Source organism: Pelophylax lessonae (assembly GCF_965119305.1).
Source record: "Pelophylax lessonae genome assembly, chromosome: 1".
NCBI classification, from domain to species: domain Eukaryota; kingdom Metazoa; phylum Chordata; class Amphibia; order Anura; family Ranidae; genus Pelophylax; species Pelophylax lessonae.
The window spans coordinates 310,308,962-310,323,912 of NC_138768.1; the positions used below are offsets into that span (position 1 = coordinate 310,308,962).

General features: G+C 44.9%; 1 pseudogene across 1 annotated transcript in view; it reads right to left on the bottom strand.

The window, feature by feature from the left end:
* The window catches only part of LOC309545088 (zona pellucida sperm-binding protein 3-like), a 71,944-nt pseudogene that overhangs the window by 13,685 nt on the left and 43,308 nt on the right, over positions 1–14,951 (bottom strand). Inside the window, exons 4-6 of the transcript in view lie at positions 12,996–13,108; positions 5,743–5,837; positions 311–488 (exon numbers count right to left, since the gene is read on the bottom strand). The product of the transcript in view is annotated as a zona pellucida sperm-binding protein 3-like (transcript). The remainder of the gene's footprint in view (positions 1–310; positions 489–5,742; positions 5,838–12,995; positions 13,109–14,951) is intronic.

A 14,951-nucleotide genomic window follows, 5' to 3' on the forward strand; every position in this document is an offset into this window, starting at 1 on the left:
TATAATTTTAAGACTGAACACACAAATTCCATTATCTGAGCCTTGAGCACCTGATGCAAATACACCCCATGACAATCAAGCATGACAAGATTGTGTTCCTTTTTAGATTAGGAACTTAAAGTATTTTCTTATCTCGCTCAAACATGTGTTGAAAGGGTTTGTGCATTTGTATAAATGTTAGAGACCAGAAACCTCAACTAACAAATTTTGATATAATGCATAGCTGAATTAGGGCATAGTTTTATCTGGAAATGAGAAATCCACCTACAGTCCAGCCAATTACATCTAATTCGATGCACAAAATGGTTACCCATGGTTGGTGATCAAATCATATCTTGGTGGTTTAGTGGAGTCTGCAGTTGGAGTCACTATGCCTTCATCCACAAAAAGTCTCAGGGGCATGTGATAGCCAATATCCACGGAGAGTTCCAAGTTGATGGGGGATCCCAAGAAAAAGACTTTTGAATCTGAAGCATTTGAGAAGTCATCTGATGGAAGAAATATTTGAGAAATATTTGTGAGACTGGAATGCCATTTCCATGAATAAAATTAACCTTCTGAACTACAGCAAAATAGAGGGTGGAGGAGTCAACAGCAGTGAAGACCAATGATTTGTGACCCCCCTTCAAGGAGGTTGACCTGCACTTCAGTGGCTATTGTAATTTGGATAAGAGGGGAAAAAATTGCATGTTTTCTGGCAGAGTAGTGCAGAGGATATCCACAAACCTGGGAAGAGTTGGAACCTTTGTCACTTAACGGTTTGAGTGCCATTTTAACCCAAGAAGACCTAACTAATGACAGTATTCCCAGTAACACTAAATAATGGTATAGGCACAATAAAACTAACTTTAGTGGCATGAAAGAGTACCATTTACACATTTCTGTAAAATCTTGCACCAAAACATTTGAGCTCTAATCAATGCTACACATAGTTCAACTGGATTGGTCCACTTCCAAAATGGCACCCACCTCATACTGGCTTTTCTAGGTGCATTACATCAGGCTATGTTAGATATTAAAATGGTTGTAACCCTTACATATGCCCAAAGGAGTGACTAGCCTTAAGTGATAAACGGGTATGTCTTAGGACAGGGGTCTTCAAACTATGGCCCTCCAGTTGTTCAGGAACTACAATTCCCATCATGCTTAGTCATGTCTGTGAATGTCAGTTTTACAATGCCTCATGGGATGTGTAGTTCCGCAACAGCCGGAGGGCTGTTTGAGGATTCCTGTCTTAGGAGGACTTGTTTTATTGGTGTATCTGAAACCATCTCTCTAGTGTATTCTGCATCCATCTTCATCCATTTGAAGTCCAGAACTTTAATTAAACAGCTTTTCTGAGCTTCCAGAGGCAGGGATCCAACACCTGAGTGGAGGGAATGGAAACCCCCTCCATCTAAACACTGAACTGAGGCTGTCAATCACAGGCTAAGGGCTGTGGGCTGTGGGCTGGAACCCCCCCCCCCCCCCCCATCATTTGAAGTCTGCAAAGCCTGGTCAGAAAGGTCCTCTACAGACAGGAATCACTCTGTATATATTGGACTAAGGCATGTACACTAAAGAATAAGCTTTGTTCATTTTTCATGTTCGTATATCCACCAAGTTTTACCCTCATGTGTTTACCACAGATCTGGATTTAGGGGGTCCCAAAACCATCAAAACAACGTGCCTGTGTTTTAAATGCCAAGATATTTTCCCAGATGTCCTACAGAATTACCAGCCTGAGCATTACTACCACACCTTATTCCCTTATCTTACAGCCCTACGCCAGTCTTCCCCACTTTAATGTGTAGACCCAAAAGGCCTCTTATGGCATGTCTGAGGAGCTCTTTCCATACACATTTCATTGGAACACTAGTTCCACCCCCAGGTGCCATCTGGGTCACACTGTTGAAACATCAAAGTAAAAAGCCCTGCCGACTAGCAAGAAGACCTTTGCAATCCCATTGACAGCATAAGTGCTGTTGTCTGGTGAACAAAACACATTTCCCACCATGTCCTATTGGGCAGGCCATACTGAAGCACAGATTAGCAGGGCTTACATGGCCTTAGGTGGGCAGGATCCATTTCTGGAGATAGTTCTTCTGTGCCTATATACCTAACCTCCAGAGTGGTATTCAGTGTTGCATAAACCTGACTTTTGTTTGGTTGCCCAAGAAAAAAAAAAAAAAAAAAAAAAAAAAAAGTTACATAAAATGTATTGCTGCAATTCTAGTTGCTAGACATAGGCGGCACAAGCATATCATCTATCTACCAGAGGTCAAGTGTAGAATTGGGGGGGGGGGGGGGGGGGGTGGGGAAGAGAAGGATGTTATGGTTGACAAACTAAGCCTACTATGAGATTTTGGCCTGCAACTAGGGTCAGTGGCCTATCCTCAGGGCCAAATGGGCCCTCACACTTTTCTCCCTTCAGGTTAGCAGAGGCCTGCTTCTGTCCCCTACCCCCATTCTCTAGCACAGATGTCCCCTGATGCACTGTCATCCCAGTTTGTTGCTTGGTTGCCAAGACACTGGCATCCTATCACATGCTTATTCCAAGCATGGAACTTCCTTCGTCCAGACCTACCTGGCTTTGACAGCTACCCACTCCTACTTTTGCTCAGATAGCCTAGACAATCCAAGCAAAGTTCTCCTCTCCCCCTCCCTCCAGTCATCTGGGACACTGAAGCTGCAAGCTGTCACAACCAGGTGCCCACAGTTGAGGTCAGTGCTGGTGACAAGACTGAGGAAAGGGACTGCTTGGGTGAGCACATCTCTTGATCTTGGGACAGGCACGTGTTAAGTCAGCAGCTACAGTTTTTGTAGCGGCTGACAAAAAAAAAAAAAAAAAAATCCTCACACCCTTGCTGGAACTGATTGTAAGTATTCGCTTGAGTTCAGCTGAAAGTTCTAAAGGCTCAAGGTTCACCTTCATGCATTTTATCCCCCCCCCAATACTTACCTGAGCCCCATTTCAAGCCAGTGATGTGCACGAGAGCCTCGGCTCCCTCTGGGCATTTCACTCAGGGGCTGAGCCCATTGACTCCTGCTGTCAATCAGCCAGTGAGCCAATCAGGAGAGGGGGTGGGGCCAAGCCACAGCTATATATGCAAATGGGAACGCAGAGCGAGCCTGCTCGGGTGCCCCCATAGCAATTAGGCAGAAGGGAGGAGCCAGGAGTGCCAGCAGGAGGATCTGCACAGAGCGGGCATGCAACCATGTTTTTGTTAAAACAAGACTTTAATACTTTAATAATAATCACTTTAACTTGATAAACCCCCCCCCCCCCCCGACAATGTTGTTGTGCAACGTCTGTGGTCCTTTATCCAGAGTGTAGGCACCCTAATACAGAAGTGTTGTTGGTCAGAGCACCGGATAATGGGGGGGGGGGGGGGGAGCCTACATGAGAACCAAGAACCAATTCAGCCACTACACTACATCTAATGGATGATGGTAAGCTGGTATAGGTGTCCTTAAGGCATGTTACAAGAAAAGTCAAATAGTCCTCCCCTTAAACCACTTGCCAACCGCCCACAGTATATTTACTGTGGCAGTCAGCCCCTCACAGGCAAAGTGACGTAGTACTACGTCGCTAGCCTGTGAGCCTCTAGGGGTTGAGCGCGCGCCGCCGGAGGCACGCTCCCGCCCCCGCTCGTTCCTGCACATCCCTGCGCATGTGACCGGCGGACCCAATGTCCGCCGGTCACTTGCGATCGTCCGCTGCAGAGGGAGAAAGGCAGGCGGCTGATGTAAACAAAGCCGCCTGTCATTCTCCCTGGTGTAACTGCAGAGATCATACGATCCTGCTATGCAAGACTGTAGGTCTCTGGTTACATGAAAAGCCACACCCCTTTACAGTAGAAGAACGCCCCTAGGGACACATTTAACCCCTACAAGCGATGTTCGCTGGGAACTGTTCGCCGGCGAATAGTTCGGGACATCTCTATGGGTATGCTGGGTGAATTTAAGTCCAGCGTTGCCATAAAGGACCCCGGGTAAAGCAGATTCCTTATGGAAAATATTGATTCCACGTGAAAGTGCTTATATCTGATCAAGTGATTCAGAAAATTAAGGATCAATATCAAGCGATAATTCCGAGGGCTTTTTTATCACAAAGATATGGGAGTAAAAACCCCTGCCCTTGAACTGGGACCAAAACGTTCTGATCTACCAAGCCTCCATCTGGAAACTCAAGGCAGTAGCCTTTACTCGATCTCTGGGCAGGCTGTTAATCTCTCCGGTGGCTGGGAATCTAATTCCAGTCTGTGCCCCCCTGGTCACCAGATCCAAATAAAAGGGCTTGAAGTGATCCCCTTCCACTGTGGTAGGAAGGCCCTTAACCTTCCTCCCACTCTGCGGTGGGAGTCCTAGTTTGGCGGGCTGCTGGGAGGGTTAAAAAAAAGAAAAAAAAAAAATCCACCCCCCACCTCTTCCTTTGTGGCCAGTCCAATCATTCTTGGGTCTAGCCTCCTCACGCAGACCCTTAGGCTCTTCCCCTGATCCCTCCTGTGGAGGAATGGGAAGACGAAGACTCCTCCCCTGGATCCTCCCATTACGCACCCTGTGGCAGAGCTCCAGCTACGGTCCTATCTGAGGCCTGACTGAGTGGGAGTCTGCATTTTGTCAATAAAGTAGAGGAAAGCTCATCTCTAACTTGGAACGAGCATTTTTTGAGAGGATATAGCTGGGTCATCCTTCATTAAAAACTGTCTTATGCATGAACGGCCATTTTACCCAACGAGGAGCTCCGCTTTGCCCTGCAAACTGCACATTTTCTTTTGGGTGGTTGCCCCTGGACCTTGTACGGAGCCTTGGTCTGCAAACAAAAACAAAAGAAAACCTAGTTTGAGAATCAGACCACCAAGGTCTCCAAACACACCCCAGTGCAGGAGAGAGGAAAGGTGCCAGAGCCTGCGTCTGCTGCCTGAGCAGTTACTGCAGAGGATTCCATCCTGCTCTGTGTCACAAACCAGCCGCCTCCTATCCGTACTTTGAGACTGTAACGAGCGTCTCAGGCACTGACTGATGACGTCACCCGCGCCCGGAAATTACCTACCCCACTTCCTTTGGGCCAGGGTGGCATGCAGGAGCTTCACCCCTTCCACCCTACACGCCATAGCTATGCACAGGAAACCCTTTGAATTAGCAATGCACTCTCCTCCTGCAAGGGTGCTGTCACTAGGTTGGACTGACTACCTCCTGCTTCTCCGGATGCCATCAGAGGTCTTGGCACTCCCCAGGCACTAAGGATAGTGAGAGAAAAGCAGCCACCACCAGCCTGCAGGTAGGAGGTATTGCATTGGGCAGGAGTAGGCCATGTAGGATTCCTCCCCAAGTCTCCAAAGGACAGACCATGAGACTCAAAGAACCAGGTTCCAGGAAAGGTTACCCCCTGTCCGGACTCGGAGGAAACACTAAAACTGACGGGGAGGACTAGGACTAGAGGACCGCCTGCCTTTTATCTGGTGGGGTAACACGTTTCCTGTCCTGGTAGGAGGAGCCCTAGGTGTCATGGGCTGTCCTGGGAGACGACTTGGGAAATTTTTCTGTACGGGCCTGCATAACACCATCTCAGGAGGAAAACTTCTATTGCCATGTTTTTAGTCTGACTGTATATTGATGCCGCATTGTTCATTTAATATTTTAACATAATCTACTTTTCATGCATTTTTTACATTCTAAAATTTAAAAGCATGTGACCAAACCACAAAAGATACTAAAAAAAAAAAAAAAAAAAAAAAAAAATTATATACACACACTCACCATTCATGAAGCGGCAGCTGAACCCAAGGTTACCCTTTCCAGATGCGGAGCTGAGCAATGTAGTCCAAGTGTTTAGAGGAGGTGGGGTCATGGAACTGAAGAAAAATAAATTGGTATAATGTACAACAATGAAGATGTTGCCCACAGGCAAATGCCAATTTTTTTCCGACTGGAAATTTTTAAACGGCCCAAAACTTCTCACATAATCAGTTTTAGTTGACATTACCAGGGCACCTACCCCCAAATCATACTGAATAAAGTACAACTTAAACCATCAAGCAAGATGGTTTTGCCTTGACCAGTTAGCTGAGCACAGAATCTCCGAGCCATTGCAGTAAAGATCTACTCTCACCGGCCACTTATTAGGTACACCTTGCTAGTACCAGGTTGGACCCCTTTTGCCTGCAGAACTGCCTTAATTCTTCATGACAGATTCAACAAGGTATTAGAAATGTAGCAGGTTTTCCAGGCCTGTGGCCCGATGTGGGTCTGCCATTGTTACCGGTTACCTCTCCAGCCCATGTGAGCTGCAACCCTGGGTCAAACAGACATTGAAAACTCCGGCATCTTTTTTTGTGGCTTTATTGTAGATAAAGGGGATTGGAGAAGGGAATGAGTGGGATACTCCTTTAGGCTTAACTAGATACAATTTGGGACTTTATCCGGAAAAAGGTCTGTTAGCGCTGCCTTGACGGCAGCCAGCGCTCACTGATGCTTGGAACACACTAATTTGACAGAAGTGCCGAATCCTCAACTCTAGGTCCAAAAGACTCAGGACTGGAGCATAGAACTACTGACACTGCTGCAATGCAAAGTCTGACCACTCTCTCCAGCCTGGCACTGGCTGAAGGTAGCTTGCTGTGAATTTCTGTATAGCTGCAACTCTCAACTGATACTCTGTACACTTCAGGGCCCAAACTGTAGGTGCCCCGTTTACACTAAGCTCTTCAGGGTCCACTGACTATGTACCCCCTCTACTACTTCAGGGTCCTCAACCTAGGTACCCCCTTTACAGCTAGCCGACACTGGATCCCAGAACCTCCTCCGGAGTGGTCTCCTATAACGCTTCAGGCAGACCCCCCAGGGGCAATCCTCAGTACTCACCTGTGTAGGCTTTGCTGGGACTGGACCCCTCTCGCTCTGTTGGTTCTCGGCACACCGGATCCCTTCAGCTCAACTCTGGATTCTCAGACACCCCGAGACATCCACTTCCTAAGACAGGAGAGACAGCCGTTCTCTCACTCCTGGGACTCTGCTCCCGCCAAAGACACTGAGTCATGTACTCCCCTCCCAGAATCCTCTGCGGCAGAATCTGCCTTCTGGGATAGTTACAAGCCTGAATGCATCTGAGTTTCCTTCACTGCCCAATGAGAAGCCTCACAGGGCCAGTGAGGAGACTCCTCTCAGCAGACACACTTGGTAGCCATGACAACCTACCTGCACAAAAGAAAAACATGGCTCTGCTGTTAGGCAGACATAGCCCTCTATATTTTACCTAGCACCTACCTGTAGGGTGCTACAGAAACAATTCCTCAGATTTTGGTCCATACTGACATGAGCATCATGCAGTTGCTGCAGATTTGTCAGCTGTGCATCCTTGATGCGAATCTCCTGTTCCACATCCCAAAGGTGCTCTATTGGATTAAATCTGGTTACTAGAGGTTACTAGAGGTCATTGGAGTACAGTGAAGTCATCATCCTGGTCAAGAAACCAGTGGGGAGATTTGAGCTTTGTGACATGGTACATTATCCTGCTGGAAGGAGCCATCAGAAGATGGGTACACTGTAGTCAAAGGGATGGACATGGTCAGCAACAACACACAGGTAGGTTGTGGCGTTTAAAAACGATGCTCAGTTGATACTAAGGGGCCCAAAGTGTGCCAAGAAGATATCCCCCCACACCATTACACCACCACCAGCTTGAGACGGTAATACAAAGCAGGATAGATCCATGCTCTCATGTTTATGCCAAATCCTGACCCTACCAAAAAAATAAATAAAATAAATAAACGCCCCACACCAAGACTCAGACCAGGCAAGGTTTTTCCAATTTTGGTTCACCTGTGCAGATTGTAGCCTCAGTTTCCTGTTCTTAGCCGACAGGAGTGGCACCCAGTGTGGTCTTCTGCTGCTGTAGCCCATCTGCCTTAAGGTTCGATGTGTTATGTGTTCAGAGATGGCATTCTGCATACCTTGGCTGCAATGAGTGGTTATTTGAATTGGTTATTTGAATTGTTGCCCATCATCTCTAACCAGTCTGCCCATTCTCCTGACAAGGCATTTTCGTTCACACAAAACTGCAGCTTGTAATGGTGTCGTACGCTAGGACACCATTTTGTCATCAGGGCATCCATGTTGTCTAGTGACACAGGCAACCAGTTTGTTTAAATCTGTCATCCAGCAGATGTGTACGCAGACATTTTCTCTCCCCCCCCACCTTCCCCTAATCAGTATGCCAGCTTCAAAAAAAAAAAAAAAAAAAAAAAAAAAGGCCTTGTGTCTTAAGAACAGCATGAGGTCATGAGGTCGTACAAGCAAATCTTAGCAGACAGACATCCTAGCCGATATGTCTCTTCCTGGCCAGAAATTTTGTAATCTGAGCAAAGCCATATGGCTAATGGTTCATAAAGCATTCAAGAGCTCTGTTATTTGGGACACAGTTACCCACAAAGTCATAACTACACACACACACAAGATGTCTCTAGAAAGTATATTTGAATGGCAAATAAAAATACCGATCTAATTAAGATCAAACATGATCACATTCATTCCTAGGGAAGACAAGCTAGCGATCAGATGCCATATGGGTCAGAGGTTATTCCGAGACAACCCGTGTTTAGTGTCTGAATAACAGATTTAAACCGGCACAATAAAATATCAGTTTCAAGAAGGTAGCCATTACATAGTCGGGTCAGAGAAAAAGAGCTGAGGGAGCTCTCAGTTCTCAATTTTAACATCAAGCAGTAACATCGCTTAAGGGGGGAACCGATCACACATGTTCAGCCTCTGAAACGCCCAGGACTTTTGAATGCAAGTATTTCATTTCTAATTCTTTATCTATTCTAAATTGCTTTATTGTGTCTCCATTTCTTTGTAACCCATTTTTCTGTAAATATTTTTATTTGCACCAATTTTAACCTCTTACAAATTAAACCTTATTTTGAAAAGTGTTAATTTTGTCTCCAAGCTCTTAAACGCAAGCTAACCAGAACCTGCCTCTTGGAAGAGCGCTACTGTATAGAATAACCATCTGAACATTCTTGTCTGAGGTGACAGTGTGTGTTACGGATGATTATTCTAAAGTCATAATTGGTATTTCTATAAATTACGAGCATCCTCTGGGCTCATTATGTAGAGGTGGTGGCAGAGAAAGGGTTAATTGTTTAATTAGCCCGGTACAATCGCTCTGTCTGCTGGCATCTAGATTGTGGTCCCACAAGCTGGACAATCTGTGTGCCGGGTGCAGCCGAGAGTGGCCTTGTTATGCAAGTGACGGCAGGGTGTGAGATTGCCTGGTATTTGGTCGCGAGTTGGATGAGAAGGCCAGGGGGTCTGATACCCGCCACCGTCACACAGCTCACTGGACTTTATTTTGGACCATTCAATGTAAACCCTAGAGATGGTCGAGCATGAAAAACCCAGTAGATCAGTTTTTGAAATACTGAAACCAGCCCATCTGGCACTAACCACTATGCCACATTCAAAGTCACCTAAATCCCTCTTATGCTAGGTTTGAACTTCAGCAAGTCTCAAGCCTAAATGCACTGAGTTGCCGCCATGTAAATTTGGCTGATTAGCAATTTGTGTTACCAAGCAATTGAACAGGTGTACCTAATAAAGTGGCCAATGAGTTAATATGCCAGGCATCTCCAGAATGGAAAAAAAAAAAAATTGTATAAATATAGAATTTTGACACGCATGTTTTCCCCACAAAGTTTCATTCAAGTACAAAATACAAAAACTTTAGAAATAGACCAGAAAAAAAAAAAAAAAAAAAAAAAAAAAAAGAGCACACATTTGGAATGATCTGTTTTACAGGTTATGTAAAACTTTGATAAAAACAGTAGGAATAAAGTATCAAAAGTATCTCAATATAACAAGTAAATATGCCAATATAGGCAAAACCAGATATGTAGATGACTTAAAGAAAGGGAACGGGATAGAAATTGGCACTGTATAAGATAGCGGGCGAGGAAAAAGATGACATTGCATCAAAAAAAAAAAAAAAAGGCTTTAATGACCAAGCAACAATGTCTGAAGTGAGGAGTGTAGCACCCTAGGTGCTAGGTAAATGCATAGTGGGCCTTGTTTGCCTAACAGCAGGGCCAGGTTACTTTAGCTAGGTAGGATGTCATGGTTTCCAAGCGTGTCTGAGAGGAGAGTCTGCCCACTTGTTCTATTAGAGGCTTCTGATAGGACGGTGGAGGAAACCCAATCAGGGATTAATTCGGACTTGTATTTACCCCAGAAGGCAGATTCTGCCGCAGAGGATTCTGGGAAGAGGTATAAGTCTGAAGGGGGCGCATGACTTGTGGTCTTTGGCGGGAAGCAGAATCCTAGGAGGGAGAGTACGGCTGTCTCTCCTGTCTGAGGAAGCAGATGTCTCAGGGTGTCGCCTGAGAATCCAGAGAGAGCCGAGTTGAACTGAGGGGATCCGGTGTGCCGAGAACCAGCAGAGCGTGAGAGGGGTCCAGTCCCAGGAAAGCCTACACAGGTCGTGAGTACTGAGGATTGCCCCTGAGGGTCTGCCTGAAGAGTTAGAGGAGACCACTCCGGGGGAGGTTCTGGGATCCAGTGCCAGCTAGCTGTAAAGGGGGTACCTAGGTTGAGGACCCTAAAGTTACAGAGGGGGTACATAGTCAGTGGACCCCGAAGAGCTAAAAGTGTAAAGGGGGTGCCTACAGTTTGGGCCCTGAATTGTGTGGAGTGCCAGTTGAGTGTTGCAGCCATACAGGAATTCATGTCAAGCTACCTCAAGCCAGTGCAAGGCTGGGAGGGAGTATTCAGTGACTTTGCAGTGTCAGTTCAATACTTCACAGTCCTGGGTCTTCTGGACCGAAAGTCGAGGATTCAGCACTTCTTCCCAACTTAGTGTGTTTCAAGCGTCAGTGAGTGTTGGCTAGCGTCAGACATTTTCAGGAAAAAGTCCCAAGTTGTACTTCGTTGAGCCAAAAGGAGTATCCCACTCATTCTCTTCAAATACAATAAAACAAAGATGCCAGAGTTGTCCATGTGTCAGTTCTCACACCCAAGGTCACAGCTCACATGGGCTGGAGAGGTAACCAGTAACAATGGCAGACCCACATCAGCTACAGGAGAAAAGCAGAATAAGTTGGATAGAATTGTGGCAGGTTGTTAGGCAATTGTATGCCAATTATCTAATACGAGCGGCATGTCAGAGTGCTTCAGGATTGATTGTTTGAAAGCTCTCCATACATATTTAATTTCTGCATTGGATTTGGAGCCATAACTTTTGGAAGACAAAAAAAAAAATAAATGTTTGATTTTAACCTGAGCCAATGTAGGGGAATATAGGGCACTGATCTATGCAAGCATATGGGGACAGGCCCACTGTATAAAGTTCACACACTATGAATGAAAGGCCAGTACCCTGCCGAAAGCCCATTCAGCATCTTTTGATAAAAAGAAAGGCTTTCTAGGTTTTGAAAAGACCGAATAGATGACATTGCTTGGATGGTACAGGCACAAATCCCACCTGGTCAAGAGGTATTATCTGGGCAAGATGAGGAACCAGGCAGGTCACTAGACTTTCTAGCAAATAATTGGGAAGGTCAGGGTTGAGAGATTGGCCTACAACTTGTCCATGAGGGGGGGGGGGGGGGTCCTTTCCATATTTATGGTTTACAGATATGTGGAATTATATGGCTTGTGGTTGAAGAGTTCCCAGGCCTCAGTATGTAGGGATGGGAGTCCAACATGCAAGAGAAACCTTTATTCTAGTAGGATTCAAGTTGGACTGGTAATGAGGAGGCAAGTCGTAAATCTTAGCATAATAGTCCCCAAACATGATAAGATCCTTGACTAGAGAGGTTTTGGAGCCATTTTCTGAATATAAGTGGGATAAACAACTTGGCACATTGTCGCTGGGAAGACATTAGCTAGGAATTTGCTGCAGTGATTGCCATACAGTAAACCCCCTCCAATGCAGGGGTTACGTTCCGGACCCAGCCGTGAAAAGTGGAAATCCATGAAATAGAAAAACCCTATTAAAATGCATTGTAGGCATGTTTTTTTACTGTCACTGTACGTGTAAAAGCATTTTAAAGGTCTTTAAACACTTTTAACACAATAGAAACTCATTTAAACACATAAAAGATACCGAGAGACATAGCAAGAGCGATGGAAAACAAAAATTTCATTTTTAATGATTTATATAGTAAAACATTACAAAAAAAAAAAAAAACGCAATATACCGGGACCGCAAAAACTGAACCACGATGGAGCAGGGGTTTACTGTATTCCTAAAAAGGTCTGCATTTAACTTAAGAGGCCTTTGCCTTGGCAAGGTCCAAGTGTTGAATGCAGCATCTAAGAAAAGTCAGATTCGCCAAAAAAATATTGAGAGATTGCTTGGTTTTGAGTAGGGTCTCTGGACAAGCAAATCTGTAATGGAGTTTGCCGTTGTGTTGAAAACCCATCTTAAAAAATAACCCAATTTTGATTAGCATTATGATAAGCAGCTCTTGGCATGTGAACAGCTTCAGTTTTCAAAATTTAAAATGTACTCTAAAAAGGGCAGCCAAATGTACATTTTACATTCCAGTTTATACAGTCTTTTCCAGCTTGTGTGTTCCACTAATTGAAAGCTTACGTTTAGTCATAAAATTTAATTCTGCAGATTGGCAGAAAAAAAAAAAAAAAAACTAAAGACTTCAGCTAAAACTGCAGCCAGCAGCACAAGGGACACTTCACAATGACTACTTACCAACCCTTGTTGGATTTGGTGGCTATGAAATGGCTTTTAGGTTGCTTCACAAAAGGATAACTGCACCTTGTCTATTTAGAAGGGGTCTGGGCTTGTTCACCTTCTCTGCCAAGCCAACTCTGGATAGACCCAATACTGTTGCAGAAAACCCATCTACTTCAGGAAATCACTGTATGAAAAATTAAGTTTGGCAGCCCCAGCCACCACCCCCCCCCCCATCTTTATTGCACAGTGTTTACACTTAACTTGAACTTTCAAAATGTAATTCATTACACTAGTATAATGTTCATACAGACCATCTGCTCACCTGTTTACCACGCATGTTATGGGCACAGAAAAAGGCTGAGAATACTGGTTTGCAGTTTTATATGTAGGTTTGTAAACCAGATCCACAGAAAACTTCACAGCATTCCAAAAGGCCTGCAGAAAAGCAGCAAGAGAAATAGTTTGTACATAAACACTTAGGTTTCAGAGCATTTAGGAATGACACAAACCCACCAGAGCATAGGGATGACAGGGCCATCGTATACTATTAAAGAAATGCTTTTAATGATTCGATTCAAACAAATCCTTCAAACCCAAATCTTTCCAGTATAGGAGTATAAGGGTTAAAATCGGATTCCATCAGATTAGGGAAGGATATGAACCTGTCAAGATTTGCTGCCATCACCATTAGGGAACATTCCTGTCCAGGTGCCAGATGGCCCCCACCCCACTGATTCCCCTGCAGTCTGGGCCCCTAGTGTGCCCGAGCCCCCTACAGGAGGGCCAGTGGTACCCCATCGGCAGCCCTGTTTTAACAAAGAAACCCAAGTTAGACTTACCGGTGACTATTTCTAAGAGCCTTTCAGGATAGCACCTGGAGAGAGCGCAGCTCCACCCACTTTAACAGGAAACACTGCAAGTTTAAAAAAGGTCCACCTCTTCCACCATGCCTCAGTTATAGGGTATCCTCCGTCATGCTGGAAAACAATGAAACATAACCACCACAGGTTAATATTGTTAATACAATAATACAGAAAGAAAAAACAGGGAGGGTAGTTGCTGCTGTCCTGAAAGGCTCTTAGAAATACCGTCACAGGTAAGTCTAACTTAGGTTTTCTCCACAATCGCCTTTCAGGACAGCACCTGGAGAGGATAAGCGAGTAACTTACACTTAGGGTGGGACTACAGCTTGCAGAACTTCTGCCAAAAGCCTGATCCGTGGCTGACAACTGGTCCAACCTGTAGTGTCTAAGGAAGGTCGAGAAGCTAGACCAGGTAGCCGCTTTGCATATCTGTTCAGACGAAGCACCAGCCCTTTCAGCCCATGAGGTTGCCACTGACCTTGTGGAATGTGCCACAACACCTTCTGGAGGTTCTTCGCCCTGGGCCAAATAAGCTTGCTCAATAGCCCATCTAAGCCATCTTCCTAGAGTACTTTTGGATGATTTTTCTCCCTTACGAGGACCCAAAAAGAGCACAAATAAAGCATTTGTTTTCCTGAATTCCTTGGTTACAGAAAGGAAACGAAGAAGACATCTTCTTACATCCAGTGTATGGAAAGCCTCCTCTTGTGTGTTAGAAGGCGTCGAGGAAAAAAGTTGGGAGCACAATTTCCTGGGTACGATGAAAATTGGAGACAACCTTTGGAAAAAAAGCTGGATCTTTACGGAGTACTACTCGATCTGGAAATACTGACAAGGATCTGCAACTGAAAGGACCTGAATTTCACTAATTCTTCGGGCCGAGGTGATAGCTATCAAAGAGATTGTTTTTAGAACTAAATTCAATTCAAAGGAACTTCTTCCAAAGGTTCAAACGGAAAATTGGTTAACCCCTGGACAGATCCCCATCTAGGGAACACCTTGAGGGCTACTGGTCTATTGCGGGCTAATGCCCAAAAAAAAAAAAAAAAAAAAAAAAAAAAAAAAAAGAAAATCTTATAATTAAAGTCTCTTGAGATAATGTTCTCTCAAAAAAACCCGAAAGCCGCCACTTGGGTTTTAAGGGTGCTGGCTGCCAGGCTCAACTCCATTCCCTCATGGAGAAATTCCAGCACTGAAATTAAATTCAAAAGTTCATACTTAGTGGAACACCATGAATTATACTTTTTCCAAATCTTCATATAAATGTCCCTGGTTACCTTCTTCCTGCTGGAGAGAAGGGTAGCAATGAGTTTCTCAGAAAGACCCCTGGATCTTAAGAGGTCTTCCTCAGAAACCACGCTGTGGATCAACTGAAGTCGATCTGATTCCGGATGATTCAGGGTCCCCCGAATCAG